At 39.9% G+C, this 26,570-nt stretch overlaps 1 long non-coding RNA gene across 1 annotated transcript; it reads left to right on the top strand.

Annotated features, from left to right (window-relative positions):
- Positions 1-8,455: 8,455 nt before the first annotated feature.
- LOC147918188 (uncharacterized) lies at positions 8,456-17,878 on the top strand. Its single transcript, XR_015553143.1, has 3 exons — positions 8,456-8,531; positions 16,871-16,948; positions 17,672-17,878. It is a non-coding gene; the product is annotated as an uncharacterized LOC147918188 (long non-coding RNA).
- The last annotated feature ends 8,692 nt before the right edge of the window (positions 17,879-26,570 follow it).

Raw genomic sequence — 26,570 nt, 5'->3', positions numbered from 1 at the left:
CTTTTCCTTCTACATCATCCCATGCCGCTGGGTGTTAAAGAACCCTTTTTCTTCAGGGGTTTTCTAAAAGGAAGAGTGGCCAACAAAAGCCTAGTACCTCTTGGAACACTGGTTGGCATCTTTTTGATAGATTTTTGGACTGTCTTCTTGGCTCTCTATTCTGGCTTGAGGCCTGGTATATCATTATCATCATTGTTATTGCTGTTGTTATTTGATATCCTTGGCTCTAGGCTCTGCAGCCTAAAGTTCAGTCCTTTAGCCCTACACACCCAGACTCCCAGAACCCTTGCCTGAATCTCACATACCAGGGCCTATTTAATTGGGATCATAAAGGATGCTGGGTCATGGAGTGGAATAAACAAGTGTTTTGGAATTAGGCAGATCTGGGTTCAAATTCCAGTGCCACTATTTGCCGGTTTTATAATTCGGATCTGTTACAAGACCTCTCTGTGAGACAATCTTAGTATATGTAATATGGATAAGCTAATGCCCATTTCAGTGTGTTTTGAGGAAGACAAAATAGGATAATGGATATGCCTAGTATAAAGTAGATACCCTCAAATGTTAGTTTCCACTTATATTTTGTATATTTAAATATGCATGGGTTTAGATTTACATCTTTCCTGCCTTCTTTCTCTTTTACTATTGCAGTTCAAAGGTTGCAATGGAGATATGCACAACAGTGTTTTCAAATTTGTTTTACTGCCATATTTGAATAGCAGAGATGATGGATTCCTAGCTGATAATACATCACTGTCAGGTAGGTGAGCACCTGTTATCTCATTTTTTATTCCTCCTTGGGCAGTCGCTTTTCTTGGAACCATTTGTTTCCACGTACTGGACCTTGACTCACTTTCTGATTTATTTATTACTTACTATAACCATTAGCTTGTTTGATTACCTTTGATGAAGTTATATTGCTGCCTGAACGTGGAAATGCCCTTGTTTCTTGGTCAGCCAAGTGCCACCTTTGCTGATTGTAACAATTTAGTCAGCTCATTTTGCCCTTTGTAATAAATATGATACTTCTGTCTCCATATTTCTCACAGAAGAAATGTCAATTAGGAATATGGTTTAGTGCAATGAGGATTTTAATAATAGTATCTATTTTTAAAAATAGAAGTGATTATTTTTCAAATAGTAAAAATCTCGTTTACGTTGTAGCCTTCAACTAATATGAAAGTTCAAAAAACTAACAGAGATTGTCACTACAAGCCTCCTCCTAGGTATATTCACTCCTATGACACAGCTATATAATTTATAATTGATTAAACATGGTCTTCCTGGTCATCCCTTAGGCCTTTGGTCAAAAACCAAGTATTCTCTCATTATTGTTTATATGAAAAAACCTGATTCAGGGCCGGCCCCGTGGCTTAGTGGTTAAGTGCGTGCGCTCCGCTACTAGCAGCCCGCGTTCGGATCCCGGGAGCGCACTGACACACCGCTTCTCTGGCCATGCTGAGGCCGCGTCCCACATACAGCAACTAGAAGGATGTGCAGCTATGACATACAACTATCTACTGGGGCTTTGGGGGAAAAAAACTAAATAAATAAAATTATAAAAAAAAAAAGAAAAAACCTGATTCAATTGTATTGTTTTGACTTCTAGCACCATTTCAATTTCCCCCAATGTTCAAATAACAGGATTAGCAAGGTGGTGGCCCACTGAAGAAGAGGAGGGGGGCTCTAGGAGAGAATGGTAGGTATTCATACACACACACACACACACACACACACACACACACACACACACGAGCACACACATACTCAGTGTTGAGAGAGGACAAAAGAAGGTCTTTGTCCTTCAAAGTTTCTAAATTCTGGGTACTTTTACCACCTAGGGAGGATAAACCAGCTTTTCTAAGCCCTAGGTCCTTTCTTAAAGGTAGTGTAATTCTGTTTTCAGAGAAATAGATCTTTTGTGCTCAAGGGCCTGAAGGAGAGGGGGTGGGGTGTCCTGGGGATTAGTTGAGGCCCAGGAAGTGTCAGGATTTGTGCACAATGAAAAGAACTTTGGTGAGTGAGTATTGCTTTATGCCTCATGTGGTGGCCAGATGAGAAAGCCTGCCCAGCCCTGTGTTCCTGGGGTCACTTATGGGGGTAGAGGAATATCTTCACCAGGCAGGAACCACGTGAGGAAGACCCCAGAAGTTTTATGTTTCCTTTGTAGGTTCTTTGATTCTACTAGTCCCTGGACCTGTCACACTCTAGCATGCTCACCAGCAAACACCCTGGAGACTCGTGCTCACCAGGGACCACTGACAGCCCTGGTAGTCCTTCAACGAAGATTTGTGGAGTGCTGACTATATGCCAGGTTCTTGGTCTGAGGTTAGGCATTTGAAAGGGAGAGGACAAAATCTAAAGAGGGTTGTAACCTCTTCCTTCCTTTATTTACCCTGAGTTGTCTTTCTTCATAGAATTTACTTTTTATTTGTCTCTTTGTTTATTGTCTGTTTCACTCTATTAGAATGCAAGGCCCAAGAGAGCAGGAACTTTGTCGTTTCTTGCTGTCTCTTCAGTGTCTAGAACAGTGCCTGGCACATGTTATCTATTTCACAAATATTTGCTGAATGAATGATTGAATGAATCCCATTGTTTTAGTCAATGAAATCCGAGTAGCCTTGTATATTATTTTATCGTCTCTTTCTAAAATACTCTTATGCTTTTACACTGAAAATAAATATTGCCTCTTCTCCCTCTTTTCCAAAAAGTGCTTATAATGCTGCATCATTGATAGTCTACAGAACTGCATATGAACATGTGAAGTAAAAAAGGAACTGTACATCTTGGAGAGTCTCTAGTCTTTTAGAGCCTTGTAGAGTGAATTGTTTTATGAAAGTCTTCTTATGAAAAATTTATGCAGTTTTATAATCTTCTACTTCAATTTGTATTTATAATTTGAAGCGAAAAAATATGTCTAGTGTCTACATGAAAGACAAACCCTGTTTTGGTTGTTGTTATCTGTGACAGAAACAAGGAAGCAGTAGCCTCAGAAGCTCCACCCCCCCTCCCCCACCACCATTGTGGTCACTCAGAGTCTTCTCCTTCCCACTGCCCTCCCTCGCCTGAGGCAGGGAAGTAAGGGAGGGCAAAGGAGAAGGGCAAGCCACAGTAGGTTGAGGAAAGATTACAGGAGGATTCTCTCAACTGTCATCTGTGCCAATGAAATTTAAGATGTATCATTTCCTATTTCTATAGCAGTTGTTTGCCAATTTTCTAATAAAGGCTTCATCAATGTGCCAAAAAAAATTATTTAGACAAGCGCAGTGACCATGCTTGTGACTTTTCTTTCATCAGCTATCAATCACAGGCTTATCCAACTTAGCTGGCATGATCTTCTTTTAATAAAACCTGTGTCAATAGGTTTCAAACCTTTCATCACTTGGGGTTTACATATTGATTTTGTTTGTAGTGTTCTTGAACCTGAATTTGAAAACTGGCATTAGCTTTTTAGCATGCTGGAGTTTTCTTTCGTTTCCTTTCTTACAGAGATCAATCATTTTCTGCGTTTTGCTCTTTGGGTAGTTCCTCCTGACTCTTGAGATTTATAATGCTTTACTATTTTATCCAACCTTTTTTGTCTGCTTGTAGTAGCCCTTTAAAAACTTTTTAAATATAATCTACCTCTTCCAAAAGGTCAACACAGCATTCTTGATAAAAGAATGTCATTTGTAATGCTCAAATGACACGTTTAATGCCCAAACTTCTCTTGACTTTCTAATGAAGAGTTTTAATTGTTTTTCCTTTTCCAACTTCCTAGGTTTCTTTGTATTAAAAAAATAGTTTTAAAAAAACTTTTTTGGAGGAAATTTTATCATGTAGAGTGCCCATGTACCTGCCTCCTACCCTTATTTTTTTTTTTAAGGGTTGCCTGACTGTTTCATTTCCCCTTTCCTTATCTGTGTGATTAAAGGTGAACATTCACTGAGCCCTCATTATGTTATGAACACTGAGATAAGGACTGTACTTGCCCTATCTCTTTTGAGTGTCACCACGGTCCTATGAGATAGGGACTATTCTTAGACTTATTTATTTATTTTGGTGAGGGAGATTGGCCCTGAGCTAACATCTATTGCCAATCTTCCTCTTTTTGCTTGAGGAAGATTATCCCTGAGCTAACATCTGTGCCAATCTTCTTCTATTTTGCATGTGGGACATCACCACAGCATGGCTTGACGAGTGGTGTGTAGGTTCATGCCTGGGATCTGAACCCACAAACCCCAGGCCACCCAGGCGGAGCACAGGAACTTAACCACCATGCCACCAGGTCGGCCCCTTAGACTTATTTTTCAGATGAGAAAACTGAGACTTGGAAAGCTTCCCATCCAAAGTAATGGAGTGGTACTTGGTGGAGCTGAACTTTAAATCAATATCTGTCTGACACAAGACTCTGTACTCTTAACCAGCATGCTATAAGGCTTCTATATGATTCATGGCTTGGATAATTATCCCTTTCAAAGTCCATTATTTCTTCAGTTTTCAATCCCATCTTCATTGTAGTTGTTTACACTTTCACAAAGGCAGCAAAGCCTGGTATTCAAGACAAGGCTCTGAAGCCAGATCAAATAGATCCAAATCCAGGGCCACCACATACCAGCTGTGTAATCTTGGGCAAACTATTTAGCCTTTTGAGCCTCAGGTTCCTAATCTGAAAGTAGGGAATAATAGTGCCTACCTCATAGGGTTGTAATACTTAAATGAATCGTCAATATATCTAAAGTGTTTAGAACAGTCCCTGGTATATGGGAAGTGCTTAGTAAATAGCTAATATTGTTGCTTATTTATCATGGTTAATTTATTACTTATTTATTAATTTAACGCATATACTTACTGAGTGCTTTTTCTCTTACTAAGTACCAAGCATCATGCTAAATTGTGAATATAGATGGATGATTACTACAGAATCTTTCTCTTTAGGTGTTCAAATCAAGCGGTGGATCATAAAAGATTGTGCTCACAAAGTGGGATACCCCATGCTTAGAAAGACAGTCCAGATATTGGGTGGTCAATCAAAGTTCACTAAATTTGAGACAAAATGGTTAATGAGTGGTGGAATGAAAATCTGGAGTCAAGTGTGAAGATCGTCAAAGTAGTGCTTTCCCACTGGGGAAGGTCATTTCCAGATAGCCAGCTAACCCTTCCCATTCCACTTGCCCTTTTACAATATGACTTTTTCAATCCTCCCATCAAGAGGTGGTGCCTATTTCCTTTACCTTGAATTTGGACTAGCCCCGTGACTTGCTTTGACCAATAGAATATGGTGAAAATGATGCAGTGTGACTTGCAGGCCTAGATCTTAAAAGGCCTTTCAGATTCCTTTTTTGCCCTCTTGGGATCTTTTCTCGGTGTAAGGAAGCTCAGGTTAGATTACCAAATGATGAGAGAGGGAGTAGAGAGAGAGAAACCCAGCCAGTCTTCCACCATTTCAGTACCCCAGCTGGAGTATCCGTCATGTGAGTGAAGCCTGGCACTCTGGATCCTGTGGCTTTTGTTGAGCTGTCCTGGCCAATACCACATGGAGCAGAGTTAAATTGCCAATCTGCACAAATTGCAGAATCATAAGCAAATAAATCAAATAAATGGTTGAGTTGTTTTGGGATGGTTTGTTTCATAGCAATAAATCCCCGGGACATAAGAGGCCTTGCAGCTTCCATTTTCACTGTCTTGGAAGTCAGCCACTATACATAAAGCTTGAATTAGATAATGGAATAATGAGAGACCATGTGGAGAAAGTTAAGTCTCAGTCTTCCAACCATTCCTGCCAAGGCCCCAGACATGTGAGTAAAGCCCCCACCTTAGACCTCCTAGCACAGCCTAGCCACCAGCTGAATGCAGCCATGTGAGGGAGCCCCAGTAAGACCAGCAGAAAAACCACCCAGACAATCCACAGAATCATGGTTGTTGTTTTAAGCCACTATGTTTTGTGGCAGTTTATTACTCTGCAGGAACAGATAACCGAAACACCCACAATGCACCATGGCTTCCCAGAAGAAGTACTTTCTATGTGCCTGGTACTTGACTTATGCTGTTTTGTTTAATCCTCATGGTAACACTGTAAAGCAGGTAATTTGGCGGACGAAAAAGCTAAACTTCAGAGATGTTAAGTAACTTGCTCAAGGCCTCACAGGCAGCACGGTCCCAGCAGAATAGTAAGGTGTCATGTAAATGCCTCATTTCAGACTCTCTCGAGCTCTCTTCTCTCTATGGCAATGGTTTTCTAACTCATCTCAGCAACTTCCAGTCTCACATCCTTCTAGTGGATCCAGTCAGTTCTCACTACTGAAGCCAGTGTCATTAAATATCTATAGGATCTTTGACTCACCTTATTAACACCCCACTGTCTATGGGGGACAGTCCATGACATACAAGGCCTCTCTTCTTGCTTCTCCAGCCCCATCTCACAGCACCTCCTTTATTTATCTTTTTACCATGTGGAGTCACTTGCACAGCACAGCCGTGAGCCTATGCGCAGATTGCGTTGCTGGGAATCCCCTCTTTGCCTCCCCCACCTCCTGGCATATCCATTCACCCTCCAGGACTTAGCGCAAGCTTTACCTTGACTATGAGGACTCCTCACCTGGTCTCCCCCACGTGCAGTTGACCCCTCCTCACTTGTGCCCCCACTGAAACTGTACACTTTCCTAGTAGAGCATTAGTAACACCTTGTTGTTTGTGAGTCAGTTTTTATCAACCAGATTGTGAGCTTCTTAATTTTTTATTCATCCAGTGTCCCCAACACTTGGCTTGGACTGGTCCTTAATGAGAGAAATGCTCCAGTAAAGGAGAGAAGTGAGACCCAGAAAGGATCAGGTCAGATTGTTGAGGGCCTTGAAAGTCATGCTGGTATAATCCAAGCGTCTGCCACCTGGATGTCCCCAAGTCCTTCCATTCTTCAAGGGCCACCCTTTCCTCTTATATCCAAATTTTCAGTGTCCAGCTCCTGTTCCACACTGTAGGAAAAGCCCAACATCACCCTCCTCTTCCTCGGTCCTTCACCCCAAATATTTCTGGAGCTTTAAGGAATGAGGAGTTGAGTCAGGGTCTCCCAGCTCCCTTCGTCACCCTTGCTCCATTTCCTGTTTGTGCTGACAGTGTCACTCTTCCTGTGGCTGCTGTCCACTTTCTACACTGCTTCACTCTTGACAGATTCTGCTTAGATTCTTTTGTTCTCCCAAAGCAGCTTGAACACAAGACTGTGGTGATTGGAAGACTTTTTTTGTCCTAATTGCTTTTATAGTTTTGAATAGATAATATATTCACATGGTTTAAAAATCAAATAATATAAAAGGGTACATAGTGAAAATTCTCACTCCTATCCCTGTCCTTGTCTGCTCTATTTCCGCCCTTCCCCCACCCCAAGTAGCTATTTTATTAGCTTCTTTGGTATCCCTCTAGGATTTCTTTATGCAAATACAATACAGTGAGAATATAGAAAGGTTTTTTTTTTTTCTGTTGAACACTGCTGGCAAAAGCTACGAAGATATGCTGCCTGGACCCACTTTCAAATCTGTGCTGTCATCTGCTGTCTATGGGGCCTTCCCTCCTGCCTACAAAACCCCTTTCTTTTCCATTTTTTTACAGGGATGATTTCCACAGTGACATGTTTTTTGAAAAAAAAATTGGGACAAATGATCTGAGAAGTGATTTTTTTGTAAAATATGGGACCAGATAGTGGGTTTACCCTAGAAAATGTAGGATCAATGTCTCTACAGTTATTCCAACCCTCCTTAATCCTGTAGGCCAGGCCCTTTCTCTGGGATAGCAGACTTTTAATATTATATAGTCTGATAGACAGGACTACAGCTCAGGAAAGATCTGAGAATGATTTAAACTTGAATATTAGATATCAGTGTCCTGACGTGGGGGATGTATCACTAGCCACCCTTGTCTCCAGGGCTCCTGCCAGCTGCCACCTGACTGGGCCTCCCTCCCTCTGTTGAGACCCTCTTCTCAATCTTTTTACTTCCCTTCCACTCTCCCTGCTGTCTCCCCTTCCCAGGCCACCCCTGAAAACTCCTACTTGCTTTTTGTTTTATATGTGGAGCATTTGAGACATTCCTCTGGAAACTACCAGAAGTAATGGGGGACTTTTGAGCAGCACTATATTTTAGCAATCAAGCCATGATATAATAATTTGTATACAGATAGGAAGGCATCAGAGTGCCCCCTAGTTAAGATTAATGAGATCAGATTCTCATCGGATTTGTTATTTAACAAACATCTCAGTTTTGGGGTTAATGTATTTTATACACTTATTGCGTGTACAGTTTTATGGCAGAGATAATTAGTGTTCCCCAAATAGTCCAAGTGTTCTCCTACATTTCCCAGCCTCACTTGCAGTGAGGTTGGGCCACGTGACTTGCTCTGGCCAATGATCTGTGAGCAGAAGTGGCATGTGTCTCTTCTGTACTGAGGCAATTAAGAGCCAGTGTGCCTTCTCTATCCCTCCTTTTGCCTCGGTGGAGGCCAAGCATTCCAGATGGTATAGCTACAGCTGAAGGAGGGCCATCTGATCCACATTGGACTGTGATGTGAGTGAAAAATAAACATTTATTGTAATAAGCCACTGAAATTTTGAGATATTTTTATTGATATTTAGTTGCATGTCTATACTATTTGAGGCAATATTTTGGGAAATGAAAACCTAAAACCTCAAGGCTCTAAAACAATAATATGTTTATGTGCGTGTGTGTGTATCTTGTTTAGGACATGCAAATGTGTCTCCAGATTCTCCATGAATTACAATTTGAAAATCTTTATAATTGTTTACATATTTGGAGGTCCCATGAATATATAAGTGAATTTAATTAAAATATTCTAGTACTTAACACTCCTATTCTCAAAGCCAGTGAGAACATTAAATATTAAATATAAGCTTATGCTGTGTTGCCCCTTCATTTCCTCTTAGTTCTCTACATTCAAATACAGGTACAACTTCCTGTTTGTCCCACTTCCAACTTTCTTGAGGCTTTCCCAGAAGTGGTTATGCAAAATTCTGGTTTGAGGTTTGTTTTCTTAAAGTTTCTCAAGGTAAATTTAGTAACACTTCTCTGTTGTTAGGGAAGTGAAATTAATTTAGAAGCTTTCTACTTAACAGCCTGTCCAAAGGTTCTTAATGACCAACCCAATCTTCTGCATCCAACATGGACAAATACCAGTCCCCACTCAGGCTGCTCCAATGCCTTTTCTTCTCTTAGTAGCTCAGGTATTCTCTCACACAGTGCTTATGTCAACTGGAATTTCAGTCATATTTCCATGGCTATCACATAGTTGTTTTATTAGTTTTCTAGGACTGCCATAACAAAGTACCTCAAACTGAATAGCTTAAAAAACAGAAGTTTATTGTCTCACAGCCTGGAGGCTCACAGTCCAAGATCAAGGTAACGGCAGGGCCATGTTCCCTCTGACGGCATTAGAGAAGGATCTGTTCTAGGCCTCTCTTCTACCTTCTGGCAGTTCCTTGGCTTGTGGCAGCTTAATTCTAGTCTTTACATGGCTTTCTCCCTGTGTGCACAGCTGTGTCCAGATTTTCCCCTTTTTATAAAAACACTAACTATATTGGAGTAGAGGCCTACCCTACTCCTATATGACTTCATCTTAACTAACTACATCTGCAACAATCCTATTTGCAAGTAAGGTCATGTACTGAGGTACTAGGGGTTAGGACTTCAATACATGAATTTTGGGGGACATAATTCAACCCATAACAGTCATAAATGTTTGCAGTGTCAAACACATGATCATAATGGTTAACAGCAGAGGCCTTAGAGTCATACTAATTTGTGGTGGAATTCTGTTTTCTGTCATTGGAATCTCAGTTTCTTTGTCTCTAAAATGGGAGCATTAATCATTACCTTATAACATTGTTGTGATAATTAAATAGCATTCAGTCTCAGGTTTGGCCATGAAGACCAAAGCTTCATGGCTTCAAGACCAAAAATAAAATAAATAATTGCAAAGTACCTCCACATTCTAAAGTGAGTTGCTAAACCACCTATGTAAGACACACTTAGAGTATGAGACTATTTGAGCTGGCATATGCAATCGCCCGTCTTCTACTGATAAAGGAATCAAGGCCGATGAGGCCAAAAACAGAGGAATTTTTTTTTGAGAGTTGTTCTTGTGCTCCTCATCTGGGAAGGGAGAGGAGGGCTTCCCTCTCTCGAGGGAAAACTCGAGGGAAGCAGGAACTGATGTTTGACTCACGCCTTAGGAGATTAAATGTGGAAGGCTATGGCTGAAGTTACCTGTCTGGTGGCCACTGGGGCCTAGATGCTCTCCTACTGACAGCAGAACAATGAAGTGAGAAATTTTCCTGTGTGCCCAGTGGGCTGGCAGGATGGAGCTAGCTGGGAGTCATTTTGAAAAGACTGTCCAAGGAGGCTTCCTGCCAAGCTGGACTTCAGCAAAAAGAAGTTGGAGTATAACATTGGTTGTAAAAACTGAGGAAGATTCATCGCTGGGCAGCCTAGAAAGGAGCTAGTTGGAAGTAGGAAGGCCGCAGTGGGGGTTTCTCTGAGGAAGCTATGCCAGCACCCCTGCAGAGAAAGAATCAGCGTTGGGAATCTGCATACCCAGAGGGCTCCAATGCCAGATTATATCCAGACCAGTTTAGAGACTTTTAGAGACTAGTTTTACCTCTTCCCAACCATGTTCCAACCTCAGAGGATCCTGAGGCAGTCTAGTGGGAGAGGGGACATGGGAAGGAGAAGGGAAACTGAGAAGCATCTTACAGAGAAATGGAGCAGACACCAACCATGTCCTCATCCTCAAAATGACAGACTTTCCAGCTCATAGGAAGCTCAAGCTGGGGGTGTAAATGAGCTTTAAATTGGATGAGAGCATTGGGTTATATGCTAATGACCCTGGACTGGACATTTAAATGACTGAAATGAGATCATTTTGGGATGGAAATGAATTTGAGTACTTTTATGATCTGAGAGTGACTGAAGAAGTAAGGAGATCTGCCTCATTTCATTCATGGAGTGGTGGACAAATCTACCCACAGAGTTTGAGTAGGATGGGGAAAAGAACAAAGCTGTCCTCTGCATGTACCTCATTGAGTTCTTCCTCACAGAAAGTCGGTACTCTGTAAAAGCTGCTATTAATCTGATGATGCAGGCAAGTATTTTGGTTACCATTATGACTGAAGTAACTCACACCATCTTTTATGGTAATGCCAGTGTATAGTTCCAGGGAAACAGAACTCACTCCAGATTATAAATAGAAAGGGATTTAATGCAGGTAGTTTGATGCTTTGCAAAATCATTGGAGAGCTGGAGGGGCAGTCTCTAAATTGAGCCTCTAGAAATAACTCCCAGGAGATAACTATCAAACTGTTTTGCCACGGGACCTATCACCTCGGCCACGTCATAACTGTGGGAAATTGAGAGTCTGTCAGGGAAACTTTGAGTTCTTGCACACTCTGCCATATTTGCAATTTGAAGATCATGAAGCCACTGTCATCCTTGCAGCCACTAATTCATAACACTTATGAAGCTGGAGATTAGATATTGGACGCTGTTGCAGAAAAACCCAATGCCTGCATAACATTACTTGCCAGCAGCAACAAGCATGAGAGAAGGCAGGTGGCCCTGGTGTCACTCCTGCCTTTCAAGTCTCTTGAGTGTATTTAACTCACAATCTGAGCATTAGCTGTGAAGAAGTCAGGTAAATGTAATTTTGAGACTTTCAGCCTTTGTAATACAAGAAGGTACCATGGAAGATGGTTGGAATGGAGGTAGTGTTTCATATCCACCATTATGATCCCATGTATTTGAAAAGATACATTATGCCAGTGGCCCCAGCTTCTGTCTAGGGGACCAAATACTAGATTCAGTTGTTTTTCTAAAAATCAACTTAATTGAGGTATAATTTGCTTATAATAAAATGCACCTATTTTAAGTGTACATTTCAATGAGTTTTGACAAATATAATGTAAATGAAATCAAAGCCATAATCAAGATATAAAATCTTTCCATCATTCCAAAAATTTCCTTTGTGTCCCTTTGCGGTCAATCCCTTCATTTCTCCTGCCCCAAGCAATTACTGATCTGCTTTGTCTCTATAGACTAGTTTTTCCTGTTCTAGAATTTCATATAAATAAAAGCATACAGTAGAATACAGCTGTTTTTAATATTTTCACATCATCTTTTTCTTGCCGAGAATCCAGCATGGCATAGTGGAATAAGGATTTTTGAAATTAGATAAACTCAGGCTTAAATCTCAACCCTCCTACCTACTGTAAATTGAACTTGCTGAGCCCAGATTTCTCAACTGTTAAATGGTAATTTAAAACAAAAATAAAAACAAAGAACGTCTGTGAAGGTTAGAGCTAATAAATGAAAAACACACAAATGGCACTCCATGAAAGGTAACTATCATTCTTCTTCTTGATGATAGTCTATTGTTTTCTCTTTATGGTTTTCCAGCCAATTGCATCCAAACTATAGCGCTTCTGTGGAGAATTTAGTTGCTGACTTTCACATGTGACTGCCATAACAACAATTGGAAGCTATTCTCTGTGGTATCAGATTGCTTAGGTACACATTTGGATTCTATCACTTGCTATGTGATCTCACGAACATTCTGAATCTTTCTGTGCCTCAGTTTTCTCTCCTGTAAAACAGGAATAAAAACAATACCTAGCATTGTTATGGGAATTAAATGAGATAATACATATTACCTTAGTAAATACTCAATAATGGTTAGCTATTATTAATATCATTGTTATTTCATATTGAAATTTCTCTAAGATCTCTGAGAGTGGATTCTGTACTTTCACCCAAACTCCTCCCCCAAGAAGAGTGCCTCTCTCTTTCTTTTCTGGCCAGTTAAATTTTCCTATTTTAGCCTTCAGGAACCTCTCCCTTCTACAAAATAGATTTGTACCTTCTCATTTGGCACTTATCCCACGCTTCATATTATTATTGAACCATTGAATGTTTGAGATAGAAAAAAATGGTTCACTTGAACCCTCTCATTTTATAGTTGGTGTGATAGAGGTCCAGTAAGGATAAATCATTTATCAAGATCGTATCTTTAGAGCATAGACTGGGTTAAAACTTACTCTCCTAACTCTCAGTCTTGTGTCTACAACATATTTTAAGTGCTTAGCACATAATATTTAAAGTACTTAACACATAATATTCAGTAGTTTACTGGCCTATTGGTGAATTCTTAAAATATACTGTGCTCAGTTGATTTCTAGAGCCAAATCCAAGGACTTTGCTCGTCACAGTGCCTAAACTCTTGTCGTTCTCTGAGATTAAAGAAATGGTATTCAGCTCCGTGAAAATATAATCACAAAGTTTATCGGGAAAACCATCTGAAAATAAGTCATGCATATTACACAATGTGAGACAGATATGCTGCATAGCAGGATATGCTGCATAGATTTTATGTCTATGTAAATATATTGGCAGATATAAATTCCTGCCAATGTGTGGTGCCAGTTCTTAAGTGACTAGCCATAAATTTATGAAGTCTTGCTGTATAATTGCAAAGAAATTACTTTTTTTATCACCAGTTTAGTCTTTGGGTAAATACTTTAAAAAGAAATTTCAGTGATATCTTCAGACCAATGAGATAAAAGCTTTTGTACTACACCCACACAAGGCAAACAATTGGATAAAAAATAAAATGCAGGCAACCACTGTTGTATTTGTATGCAAGATAGCAGTTACACAGCTTCTCTAGGGCTGAAGAACTAAAAGTATCATCTCCAACAGTGTGTTTATGTCCACATGCCCACTTTGGACTTAGATGGGAAGGAAGTTCAATATGCATATACGGGGAAGGAAGGAAAAAAGAAGAGAGCATGAGAAAGTCAGGAAGGATACCACCTTTTATGATAAGAAAGGTGAAGAGCTCTCCAATATTTCTCTCACAATTTTTAAAACACTATGTATTGGGGGTTCCCACGAATACCCCCCACATCCAGTGATTGGATAGAAGTTCTCACAGAACTCATCATCTATTTGTACTCATGGCTAAGATTTATTACCATGAAAAGATACAAAGTAAAATAAGAAAAAGGAAAAAGTGCACGTGAGGCAAAGCTGGGAGGAAACCAGACTCAAGCTTCTAAGAGTCCTCTCACAGTGGAGTGACTTAATTCCTTCACCAATGAGTCGTGACAACACATGCAAAGCATTGTCTACTGGAGCAGCTCATTAGCAACTTGGTGCTCAAGGTTTTTATCAAGAGCTGGTCAAATACGCACTCTCTGCCTACCACACACCAAAATTCCAGACTCCCAGAAGAAAAGCATGTGTTCGCATAAACCATACTGTTTACACAAACAGTCTAGCCATAGCGAGCCATACTTGTCATTTAGGGAAAGTTTTATGTCAATGTAGGGAATTGTTTAGCAGCCAAGTTTCCAGATGCCAGCCAAGGGCTAATCTTGCAAGTAGAGCTTTCTACATATAGCAATCTCAGGCCTGTTATGCTAACTCTTTTCTGCACATATTATTTCCTTCATTCCGGTATGCATAGTGACATAAGCAAGACAACTATCATAACCCCATTGGAAATAAGCAGTCTGTAGCAAGGACAGTTTACATGGCTTATCTAAAGTTATATCGGGGCTGGCCCCATGGCCTAGTGGTTAAGTTTGGCATGCTCTGCTTTGGCAGCCCAAGTTTGGTTCCCAGGCACGGACCTACACCTGACTCATTGGCGGCCATGCTGTGGCGGTGACCCACATACAAAATAGAGGAAGGTTGTCACAGATGTTAGCTCAGGGTGAATCTTCCTCACGCAGAAAGAGGAAGATTAGCAACAGATGTTAGCTCAGGGCAAATCTTCCTCAGCCAATAAATAAATAAATAATTAAAAGTTATATCTAGTCACTGGGCTGGGATGGCTCACCTGGGGACTTGGTTCTGGATGTTATTTGTGTTCTCAGTGCTTCTCCACATTGCATTTTCTGGGCTGCCAAGATGTTGCCAGAACAGCTTCTTCACTCATGTGTGATTCCTGGACTTGGCTGGCTGGAACAACAGACTAGTGTTCTGTCTATGCAGGTTCACCAGATCAATATCTTGGGCTTCCTTACAGCATAATGGTTCCAGACACTTGGACTTCTTGCATGATGGCTAGCTTCCCTCAGAACAAGGGTTCTAAAAGACCTGTGGAAGTCCTAGAACATCACTTCTGTTACATTGTTAGTTAACCAAGCTACTACGGCCAGCTCAAATTTAAGGCATAGAGAATGACACTCAATAGAAAGAATAACAAAGAATTTGCAACCATCTTTAATATATAGCAATAAATAATCTGAATATTTCAACATATATCCATTTCTATTATAGTTATCTATTTTGCATGTTTTATTTCTCCCATTGGACAGCAAATCCTTAAGAGTAGGAACCTGGTCTACATCAGTTTCCAATTTGCTATGATGTTAAACAGTACTTTGCTTATAGTACACATTGAGTAATTATTTGTTGAATAAATGAATGCTATTAAATGCTTACTACATGCCCAGCACTACACTAGCTCTTTAAATTTATCCTATTTAATTTTTACAACAACGTTGTGAAGTAGGCATTATTATTATTTCCAGTTTTTAGATGAGGAAACCGAGGCACAGAATGGTTAAGTTATCTGCCTAAGGGCACATAGCTAGTGCCAGTATTTGAACTCAGACTGACTCTAGAACGCATACTAAATCATTCATACTCTACTGCTTTCATCATGGACTGGACTTTTGCATGAAGAGGAAGTGTCCAAGGAATCAAAATTATGGTTCTCTGCTGTGCAAAAAGTTAGAGGTCTTAGCAGTGTGAAGCCCTTTATTTAGTTCCTTTTCCTATTTTAAAGAAATGGGAAGAGAAGCATGAAGAGAAGGACAAAGAATGGTAATAGGACTGAAAGGCATTCTAACTGGCGAAGCCATGTTATGTAATCTTGAATATTATGTAGTCTCAAGGCATTTGTAATCTTGAAAAACTGCTTTTTTTTTGAAATCTGTGAAATAAATGCCAAGAGTGAAATAAAGAAAATAATTGAAAAACGGAAAGAAATCCCAAACCGTGTTATATGGGCTTGAGTTATATTTGATCCTGCACTGGTCGTTTTTATTTTTAAAATCATATGTGCTAAGATGTGGAGTCTAATGGTAAAATGCCTGACATCTCATATATCTGTTATTGGAAAATAGTTAAGATTAGAAACTTTTTTCCTTGAAATAGTAAAGGCGAGTGATTAAGTCCCCACCAAGGCAGCAATGTCATAGAAGGCCCTGCCCTGGGAAAGTAAATATTTCTGATTACTCTCAGAAGCGTTTGAAGGGGAGTGCAAAGTATCTGAAAGTAGAGGGAGGAGATTGGTGGTGGAGAGAATCCCAAATACAGAAGAGAACAAGCACAAGGAGGGGGAGGTTAAGTCATGAGAGCTGTCCATGGGACGGTTGTTCTGGGGTGGTGACTGGGGCATGCAGGACTATCGGATAGGTTCCACTGTGACTACCAGAAACTTTTGTAAGATGATAGTGTCTGACACAACTTGGAAATTTATTTCTCTCTGACGTAAAAACACTTCGGGAGGAGAGACATCCAGCGTTCTATGGTGGTTCCATGGACTTCAGAAAATCCTACTCTTTTTATCCTTCTTGCTCGTCACTGTGAACTGACACAAGCCAATTGGGTCGCACACAACTCTGAGGGTCTTTTGGGTAGAGAACAGTAGATTTGAGGTGCTTCCCCAACTTTGCTACCAGGTGTTATGAAAAGCAAGTCTCAGAACAAATTCTGCCACAAAAGCAGACACTTATTAACAAAACATTAATTTATAAGCAGGCATAAGAATAGTTTATATTATCTATTCTTTCAACTCAATGAAGTCTCAATTCCATCTCTTCCAGTTTCCAATGTTGCCTGGAGTGAAGAATTTGGTGGAGCGGGGCATGACAACATTCCAGCAGCAGGAATCTCTTATCCAGGTAGTCATCTTCAGGCAGCCTGAAACCAAAGACTTGACCCAGGATCATTTAGAGATCAAGCCTCAGGCACAGTTCTTAAAGGTGCAGACTACAGGCCTCACTGGATTCTTTTACTCTATTCATGAAAGGGTGTGGAGTGTCTCTAAAAGATTTTAGCCAACCTTATATCTAAAATATCTTTAATTTAACCAATGAGAGTTCCTTTCTAGCATTCATAATACTAGTTAGTAGACTGCTAATTTCATCCTTAAAAGCCCATTTCTGAAATTCACTGAGAACATTATAAGAAGACATCTCAATTTAATTTAATTGCCATCCTAAAAACATGGCTTGCACACATACATCTGCTTAGATCTCATTGGCTGGAAGTTGGTGACATGGCCACATTCAGCTGCAAGGGGAGCAGGGAAATGTAGCCTTTATTCTAGGAAACACTGTGTCCACATATCATAGATATTACTACCAAGGGAGAAGAGATGAACAGATACTTTGTAAACTCTGCAAAGCTTCCTGTGCAGAGGAGAGACTCACTATAGTTGCTCAATATTTTCACTTGCATTGTAGTAAGCAAGTCCTTACTCCACCCTCAGCCTGTGGGAAATTTTCCAAGTATGAGAAATAGTCCCATGTCTTTGCAGAAATGGGTCAGGGATGTGGCAATGGCTTAATGGCAGGTGGAAGTGAGAAAGCAAAAATTTCTCCATCAATTCTCTTATGTTCCAGGTTATGTTAGGATCTTGCTACTAAAAGTGTGTCCATGGACTGGCAGCTTCTACATCACCTGGGAGCTTGTTAAAAATGCCGACTTTACATGTTAACAAGATCGACAGATGATTCCTATGCACAGCCAAGTTTGAGAAGCACTGTTTTCGAATGCTTCCCCCTCCTTCCTCAACACATATGTACCCAAACATACTGTGATTGAGGCCACAGTGTTTCTTCCAGCGGGGCAACTTTGACCTAGAGAACAAAAGTAAGCCTGGGGGACTTCATGGACAAATGGTACATTATAATTTAGATCATAAGTTACTCAGCATTTCATGTAGATTGGCTTATTATTCTATGTAAAAAACAATTAACATGTATTTTTTTGGGTCTATGAGAAGAAAATAACTAGAAGAATATATTGAGTGGATCAGTTTGGATGATGGAACTCTGGATAATTTATTTTTCCAACTTTGTCATACTTTTCAGAATTTTCTTTTATGAACATAAGCTATTTTAAAGTGGAAAAAATTGTTGTTTGAAGATGATATGAAATGTTTTAGCTTTTAGCAATCAGTTAGATAGCTGAACAAGAAATAAATCTCTAACTGGTCTGGAAGAGAACAGCAATGGCATGGAGCATTATGAATCCACCCAAGACAAGCTTCTGCAGTTGCCAAAATAAACTGCTTATTCACGGGAGATGGACAGTGCTTATTTTGGAACATTACTCTTAATTGCTGACTTTTGCAACTCAAACATTTAATGCCATTTCCTTACTTTGCTTTAAACATATTTTCATTTTGAAACTTGGCACAAAATTTTAACAAAATTTTCTTCTGGTAATTGAAATGATTCAATTCAACTATATTTATTGGACAGCTGAAGGTTACATAGCTCTGAATCTATTTTTTTTCTTTTTGGAGGGAATGTAGAAAGGAATTAAAAGACATGGTCCTTGCATTCAGGAACTCACTTTGGAGGACTACTATAAAATTCTTTTATAACCCTTTCAAAATTAGGATTTAAATGTGTTTAAATAATTTTACTCTGGTTGGATATTTTTATAACTCTATACCTTCTTTCCAAAAACCCCCTGATATATCTGATCCATTTGATATAAAAACAAGAAAAAACGCTAGCTTCAAAGGTCAAGATGCATATAGAGGATGGTACTGCAGTAAGACATAATTTCCATAACAGCAAATATGGAAACATGTCGAAGGCATTGGGTCCTTCCCCTACTGCTTCTGGAGAAAGATGAAGAATGACAAGGAAGGGAGCAGAGGAAGCATTACGTTTCCTTAATCAGTTGTTGGTAGGAACTCTTATAGGAGAGCTTACAATGGAAAATTCATGCCTAATCCTGGGCTGTGGAAATAACAATACTGAAATTCTCCAGAAGAAATGTTTAATCTAGTGGTGGGTTTAGATTAAACTGACAAAAAACAGTTAACAATTAGTGAAGAAGACTACATTCTATCCAAAGACTTAAGAAAAAAAATAACCTAATTCTCTGGCATTTTAAATTGGGTACTGATTAATATAGATGTTAATTTTTATGCATAGCTTTGTTACTAAAGAGTTCTTTCTGTTTTAAAAAATAAAACCCAGGAAATTAAAATAATAAAGTTAAGGCTTTTTATTTTTTGGTTGCAAGAAATAGATTCCAACTAAAATTAGCTTAGTTATTAGAAAGGAAGATTTATTTCAATGTCACAGATATTTCAATTTCACAGAATTCTGTGAAAGTGAGCCTCATACAAACTAGAAAGCTGTTAAGAACAAAGATAAATCTCTCTTTCTCACTTAATCTCAGCTTCTTTTCCACATCTATACCATTTTCATCTCTCTGAAGACTAATTTCATTTGCTTACTCATCATCTTGCAAATGGCTGCCTCAACCACTGAGCTGACATGACTTTGCCATTCCAAAGCCTACCCCTGACCAGTAACAATCTCTGTATTTTATAGTTTGAATTCACAATGGAGGGAATCTAATTGGTTCAGATGATCTCTTCTAGTCAAGCCACACCATTCAAAGGTCTCTGCTCAACTGATGGATTGGCTGCCCATTAAGAACAGATGCCTGGTCCAATCAGCCATGGCTGGGAGAGGAGAGGTGGCATGTGATGTGCTTGGCTGCCCTATTCTTCTGAGCATATCCTTACTTCAGATAAAGTATAAAGAAAGGAATAAATTGGGTTTGGCCTTAGCAAGCCCAAATCTATAAAGTGAAGAAATGGAAGACAATGCACATGAAATTATTAAATAATATAACTTCACTAAGTGATCAAATAAATAGTAAGACAAAAAGTACCAAAGGCTTAGAATTCAATATGATCTGTAGTGATCTGAGAAAGCTTATGACAATATGGAATGTTGAAAAGCTGAAAGATTGTCAGATATGGCAAAAAAAAAGTAGAAAAAGGATGTTCCTTGAGTAATAAGTTACAGATTAAAATTAACATTGAATTGTCTAAAGAGTTCTGGGTCAAGATGGCTGATGTAGCACACGCTCAGGAGTAAAAATATATAAAGAATGAAAACAAAAATAACACTATGAAAGGAATGGAAGGGGGCGTTGGTAGACAAGAGATTTCAACAAATTTCTGGAAGATGCAAACAGATTAATGAGTATTGATTGATGAAACAGAGTAGAGGAAGCCATAGCCAAGAACACACCATGAAGCTGACTGTCTGGCAGAGCCCCAAAGAGGGTCTAGACTTTGACACAGCAGATAAATAGGGGATGGGACTGAGAAACTGGACAGAAAGGCTTTGTAGACAGCTGCTTACCCCAGGCCAAAAATTGGAGGATTTAAATAATCTTAAGAAACTTCCTAGGAAAAACAATAGTAGATGACTAGAGAAAACACTCCCAGGGTAAATGCCTCCTTATTTTGGCATTTAAGGGTTACCAGAGTTCCAGCTGGCTTCTTGCCTGCATGCACTGTATTGGAGCCTGCCATTAACCAGCCCATGTACATGCAGCTCCCAGACAGTGTGTCTATTGCCATATTCTTGTTTAAAAACTTTTTATTTGGCCTAATTTTAGATTTACAGAAAAGTTGGAGGACTAGTACAAAGAATTCGCATATACACTAGACACAGCTTCCTGAAATATTAACATTTTAACATATTTACTTTATCCTTTTCTCTCTCTCTTTCTTAATAGATAAATAGGTAGATAGATATACATATATATTTTTTATTTTTTTCTGAACTATTTGAGAGTCATTTGCAGAGATGATGCCCCTTTATACTGAAATACTTCAGGCCTTATTTCCTAAAAACATTGTTACACAATTACAGATAAATTATCAAAATCAGGAAATTAATATTGATGTAAGACTATTATCTAATTGTAAACTTTATTCAGATTTTGGCAATTATTTAAAAAAAAATTTTCTTTGTAGCAAAAGAAATTCCAGCTCATGTTACGTTCAGTTGCCATGTCTCTTTTTATCTCCTTTAATGGGGACCAATCCTTTAGTATTGTGTTTCATAGGATTGACATTTAAGACTACTCTGCAATTATTTTGTAGAATGTCACTCAGTTTGGGTTTGTCTAGTGTTTCCTCATGATTAAATTCAGGTTATGCACTTTTGGCAGAATATCACAGAAGTAGTTGTTTTTCTCTATGCATCTTATCAGAAGGCATATGATGTTAATTTGTCCCATTCCTAATGTGAACAGCAAGCAAGGAGCAATAGATACCAGATGAAAGTCTCCAACATGAAAAGGAAAACCCAAGATAAACCAACGGGAAAAAAAAAGGAAAGAAATAATTTAGGGAACAGAAATACACTTTAAAATAGGAGACACTTTCCAATTGGTAACTTCTGAGATTTAAAAAGATATTGCATATATAAAACAAGAAAATGTATGCTATGAGAAAGAAAGAACTCCTAGAAAATGAAATTGTAATTGCAGAAATAAAAAAATAGGAAGTTTTAAAGATAAAGTCAAGAAACTCACCTACAAAATAGAACAAAAAGAGAGAAATGGGAAAGGTAAGAGATAAAAGATATGGCAGATCAGTGCAGTTTCTGTATTAGGATCAGATTTGGCTGCATCATACAATAGAAAATCATAAAAGAATCAGAGATGGACAAGATAGAAATTTCTCACTCACGTAAAATAAGTAGGAGGTTCTGAGGTGGTTTGGTGACTTCAGTGAGTCACCAGGAACACCAGACTATTACTTTCCTGTTCTACCATCTAGTAAATGGTTTCCATTCTCATAGTCCAAGATGGCTGCTGGAACTGCAGCCATTATGTCTGAATCCAGGCCAGAAAAAGAAGTAAAGCAAGAAGATAAAAAATAAATAAACAAATAAAATAAAGGTGGGGGGACTTCTAAGCTGTGGCAACTATCTTTATGCAGCTTTCCTATAATTCTGCTTACATTTCTTTTGCCAAACGTGGCTGCAAGGAAAGCTAGGAAAAGTAGTCTTTATTCCCAGCCAGCAATAGGACCAGATAAAGATCAGGATACGCTTACTAAGGAGGGGGATATTGACATTGAGTTAGACAGCTAGCAGATTCTGCCACAGTGTTTAATATGCAACATAATTTCCAAAGCAGAAAGCAGGTACAAATCATTAAATTAAAAGTAATTTAACAAACACCTAACAGGATCCATTTTTATATACACAGTCATAACAGCATGAAATTTTAGAAATCTAGGGATGAGAAAAAAGTGTAATTCCAAACAAAACAAAACATGTTTAACAAATATATAAAAGATGCTCAACCTCGTTTAAAAAAATTAGAGGACTACAAATGAAAACAAAAATGAAATATTTTTCAGGATTAGCTTGGAAAAATTAAGATATTGAAAACATCCCATGTTGGTGAAGGTTTTGAGAAAGAGTTTTCTCATCAACTGTTGGTATAAGTATAAAAAAATTCAGCCTTTTGGGATAAAATTTTGGCAGCATTTATCAAAATATAAATATACTAGTTTTCTGTTGCTGCTGTAACAAATTACCACAAACTTTAGTGGCTTTAAACAACACATATTTAAAACACACACACACACAAATTTATTAACTTAAGCTCTGCAGGATATAGTCTAGTATGGGTCTCACTGGATTAAAATCAAGGCGTCATCAGGGCTGTGTCCCTTCCTGGAGGCTCTAGGGGAGAATCCATTTCCAGCTTATTCCCATTGCGAGCAGCTTCACTTCCTCGCAGATGTAAGTCTGAGGTCCTCATTTTCTTGCTGGCTGTCAGCTGAGGGCAGATCCTGCTTCTAGAGTCCACCTGTATTCTTTGGCTCATGGTCCCCTTCCTCCATCTTCAAAGCCAGCTATGACAGCCCAAGTCCCACTCACACTTCACATCTCCTCCTTCTGTCCTGGCTCTGACCCAGTCAGAAAAGGCTCTCCACTTTTAAGGACTCATATGAGTAGATTAGGCCTACCCAGATAATCCAGGATAATCTTCCTGTCTCCAGGTCAGTAACCTTAATCACGTCTGCCAAGTCCCTTTTGCCATGTGAAAGTATAAATTCACAGGTTCTGAGGATTAGGGCATGTACATCTTTGAGGGGGATGGGGAGCATTATTCTGCCTACCTCAGTAAAATATACATTCCCTTTTACCAAGCAATTACACACATAAACACAACTCACACACTTTAAACCAGAGATGAGAGAGACCAAGACAGAGAAGAGAAAGAGAACAGAAGACTTACAAAGGACAGTTACTATTAACCACATCAAATGTCTTATCAGCATCATGAGATACTAAGAAAAATATGGAGCAAGGCTTTCAAATTTCTGGGGAACATAACTTTAAATCCAAATTTGCTAGCCAAACTATCAATTGAGGTTGGGGGGGGAAAGGCATTTTCAAATACTTAAGGATTAGAAGTTTTTTCTCCAACACACCTTTGCTTAAAAAGTAGCTTGAGCATGGAGTTCAGCAATAAGAGAGAGTAATCTAAGAAAGAGGAAGGTGGGGGATGCAGGAAGCGGGAAGGTAAAGTCTCAGGACGGTTGCTGGGCAGCAGCGACAGAGCACTCGGCCCATGTTGGAGCCAGAGGATTGAGGAATCCAGATGGGAATTGTTCAGAAAAAGACTGCAGTGGGTTGAACTGGTTCATCACAGAGAGCTTGAAAGACTTGAGGATATCGTAAAGGTATAGAATTCATGGTCCAAAATGAAAGCAACATGTCCTGTTTTAAGCAACTGGTGAAGTGTAAAAAAAAACCCAACTGTGTTTGAACCACAGTTTCAGAACTCTGAGCAAGGAATCGTCTCTTTTGTGTGAAATACGGCAGTGAGGGCACTGGAATTGTGGAAGAGAGAACAGTGCTGCACATATACACCCTTAAACCTGGTCACAACCTGGACATGTTTGTATGGGATGGTTTTGGTGGGAAAATGTCTGGAAGGATGCATACATGATGTTAACAGTGATTGTGGTTAGAGATGGGATTGGAGTGACTTTTTTCTTTTCATTTATCTGTATTTTTCAAAATTTTCTAACGTGATCATATATTTGTTAACTATGCAATTTAGATAGTTGTCAATGACTTTAAAAACAGTGTAGAGAAAATTGTGACATTGTTGTGTGGAAAAAACTTAGGTTTTGGAGATAGAAGATGGCTTCAACTCCTGGCTTTAGTACCTACGGGCAAACTGGGACAGTTGGTCCCCCTATATTCCTTTAAGACCTAGCAGGACCATCCAGGAGGCCAAAAGCATCCAAAGGACTTTCCAAGCAAACATTCGAATTTGCTGTGCCTTAATGTGCCAAGCACCATGCCAGACATGGAAAACTGAGAGAGGAACAAGATACAGTCCCTGTCCGGAGGATGCTCCAAGTCAGGAGCAGACCAGGAAACTTTAGTCGCATCACAGAGCAGAAAGGGCTGTGCTTTCTGTAAGCGTGGAGTGCCCTGGAACCCCAGAAAAGTGGCAGCCCCCACCCCCTGAACTAGGGAGGATCCAATGAGGCTTCTCATAGGAGGCGACATAAGATGTGTTCTGAAAGACTCATAGGAGCAAGGCAGATGGAGGACGTGGAAAGGGAATTCTAGACAGGGCAACAGTGTATACAGTGGGTGTGGAAGATCATGGTGATCCTGCAGCGGCTAGTGACCTGAAGCAGTTAGAGCCCCAGGGACGTGTGATCCTGGGATACTGGGTGAGAGCTGGGTCAAGAAGAGGCTATGATCCCTACTAAGGTGTCTGGGCTCTTATAAAAATCACTCTGGTGGTTGCATAGGGCATGGATTGGAAGGGAATGAGACTAAGATGATGCTGCTGAGAGTTTAGAAAGAAGTTACGTGTCCCTCCTGCCCTCCCTGACTAATCAGATTCCCTCCACCACCTCTTACGCTCTCACGGCACCCTGCTTATTTCCTTCTCAGGACTTACATTTATAATCTTAAACTTATTTGTTCCTTTACTTGTTTATGGTCTTTCTCCCCCATTAGACTATAAGTCTCACAGTGTGGGGACTATATCTGTTTTATTCACCAATACAGTGTACATACTTTGCACGTAAAGAGTAGTAGGCACACAGTAACTACTTGTTGAGGAAATAAATGCCCAGAATAAGGTAGCAACTATGGAGATGGGCAAGAGAGGGCAGATTTGAGGGTTAAGTTGCAGAATAGACAGAACTTGGTGATTGATTGATTGAGAGTTGCTGTGGCGAGGGTTGGGGGTTGGGGAGAGGAAAGTCAGAGTCTTCCAGGGGCCTGACTGGAGAGACATCCAAACTCAGCTGGTGGTTGTAGGGTGAATTTGAGTGGGGTGAGGTGTGGTGAAGTAGGGTGCACAGGGATGGGGTGGGGTGAGGTAATAGAGAATGAGTTCTCATCAGGGAAGGATTGCAACCTGAAACCACCCCACAGGTGTAACCCCCCTGACTTCCTGCTCTTGCAGTGGTTCAGAAACTTTGCCATACCTCAGAATCACCTGGAAAATTTCCTTACCTGGGACCCTCCCTAGACCAACTCAATAGGAGGATAGGGGCTGAGCATCAGTATTTTTAAACTTTTAAAATACTAATCTTTCAGCAAAGACCTTTGTCCTATGGGATTCCATATGAGCAGTTCCCTTCCTGCCCCTTCGTGTGGAGACTCTGCGCTTCTCAATCAGCTCACCGGGCCAGCTCGCCACTGCCCTAGCTGCTCCAAGAGGCATCAGCTGGGGGCCGGCCCGTGGCTTAGCGATTAAGTGCGCGTGCTCTGCTGTGGCGGCCCGGGATCGCATCCCGGGTGTGCACCGATGCACCGCTTCTCCGGCCATGCTGAGGCCGCGTCCCACATACAGCAACTAGAAGGTTGTGCAGCTGTGACATGTAACTATCTACTGGGGCTTTGAGGGAAAAAAATAATTAATTAAAAAAAAAGAGGCGTCAGATGATTTCCATTCTTCCTCTTCATCAGGGTTGGGTCCTGGCAGGGAAACCTCTCTACAAATATTTGTGCCTTTCATTTGCCACTGCCTCGCATGTGTGTCACCTTGGCCAATATTTGCATTTGTAGAGGACTGCGTTTAATGCTTAATGGTGTGTTTTGCTTAGAAGGTGTAAAGGATGTGAATTACTTAAGCTTTCCTGTTTCCTTATGAACCTTGGAAGACATCCAGGTGATTTTTTGCCCTTATACATTTCCTTCAAACATTTCGCAATTTGAGGCTATAAAAATAAATCCAAAGATGCAATACCCAATTTCTAGTTTCTTGCCAATAACCAAGAAGCATCTTTCTGGATGGTAGTGTGGCAAGGGGGAGACACAGAACATTGTGCACCAGAACAAAATTGGGCTGCAGTTATCTTCTGGGGGGATCCCTGGTGGTTTTTCATTGTAGCCATGACTACAGGTTTCTGTGGATATCGAGACCCTAGTAAACTACTGAAAGTGACAACGCTCAGGAGTGCTGAGAAAC

Source organism: Ceratotherium simum, chromosome 1 (genome assembly GCF_057802395.1).
Source record: "Ceratotherium simum simum isolate JZ-2026a chromosome 1, ASM5780239v1, whole genome shotgun sequence".
In the NCBI taxonomy this organism is placed as follows: domain Eukaryota; kingdom Metazoa; phylum Chordata; class Mammalia; order Perissodactyla; family Rhinocerotidae; genus Ceratotherium; species Ceratotherium simum.
Note: the sequence above shows the minus strand (reverse complement) of the source record. Positions and strands in the feature narration are given on the sequence as shown.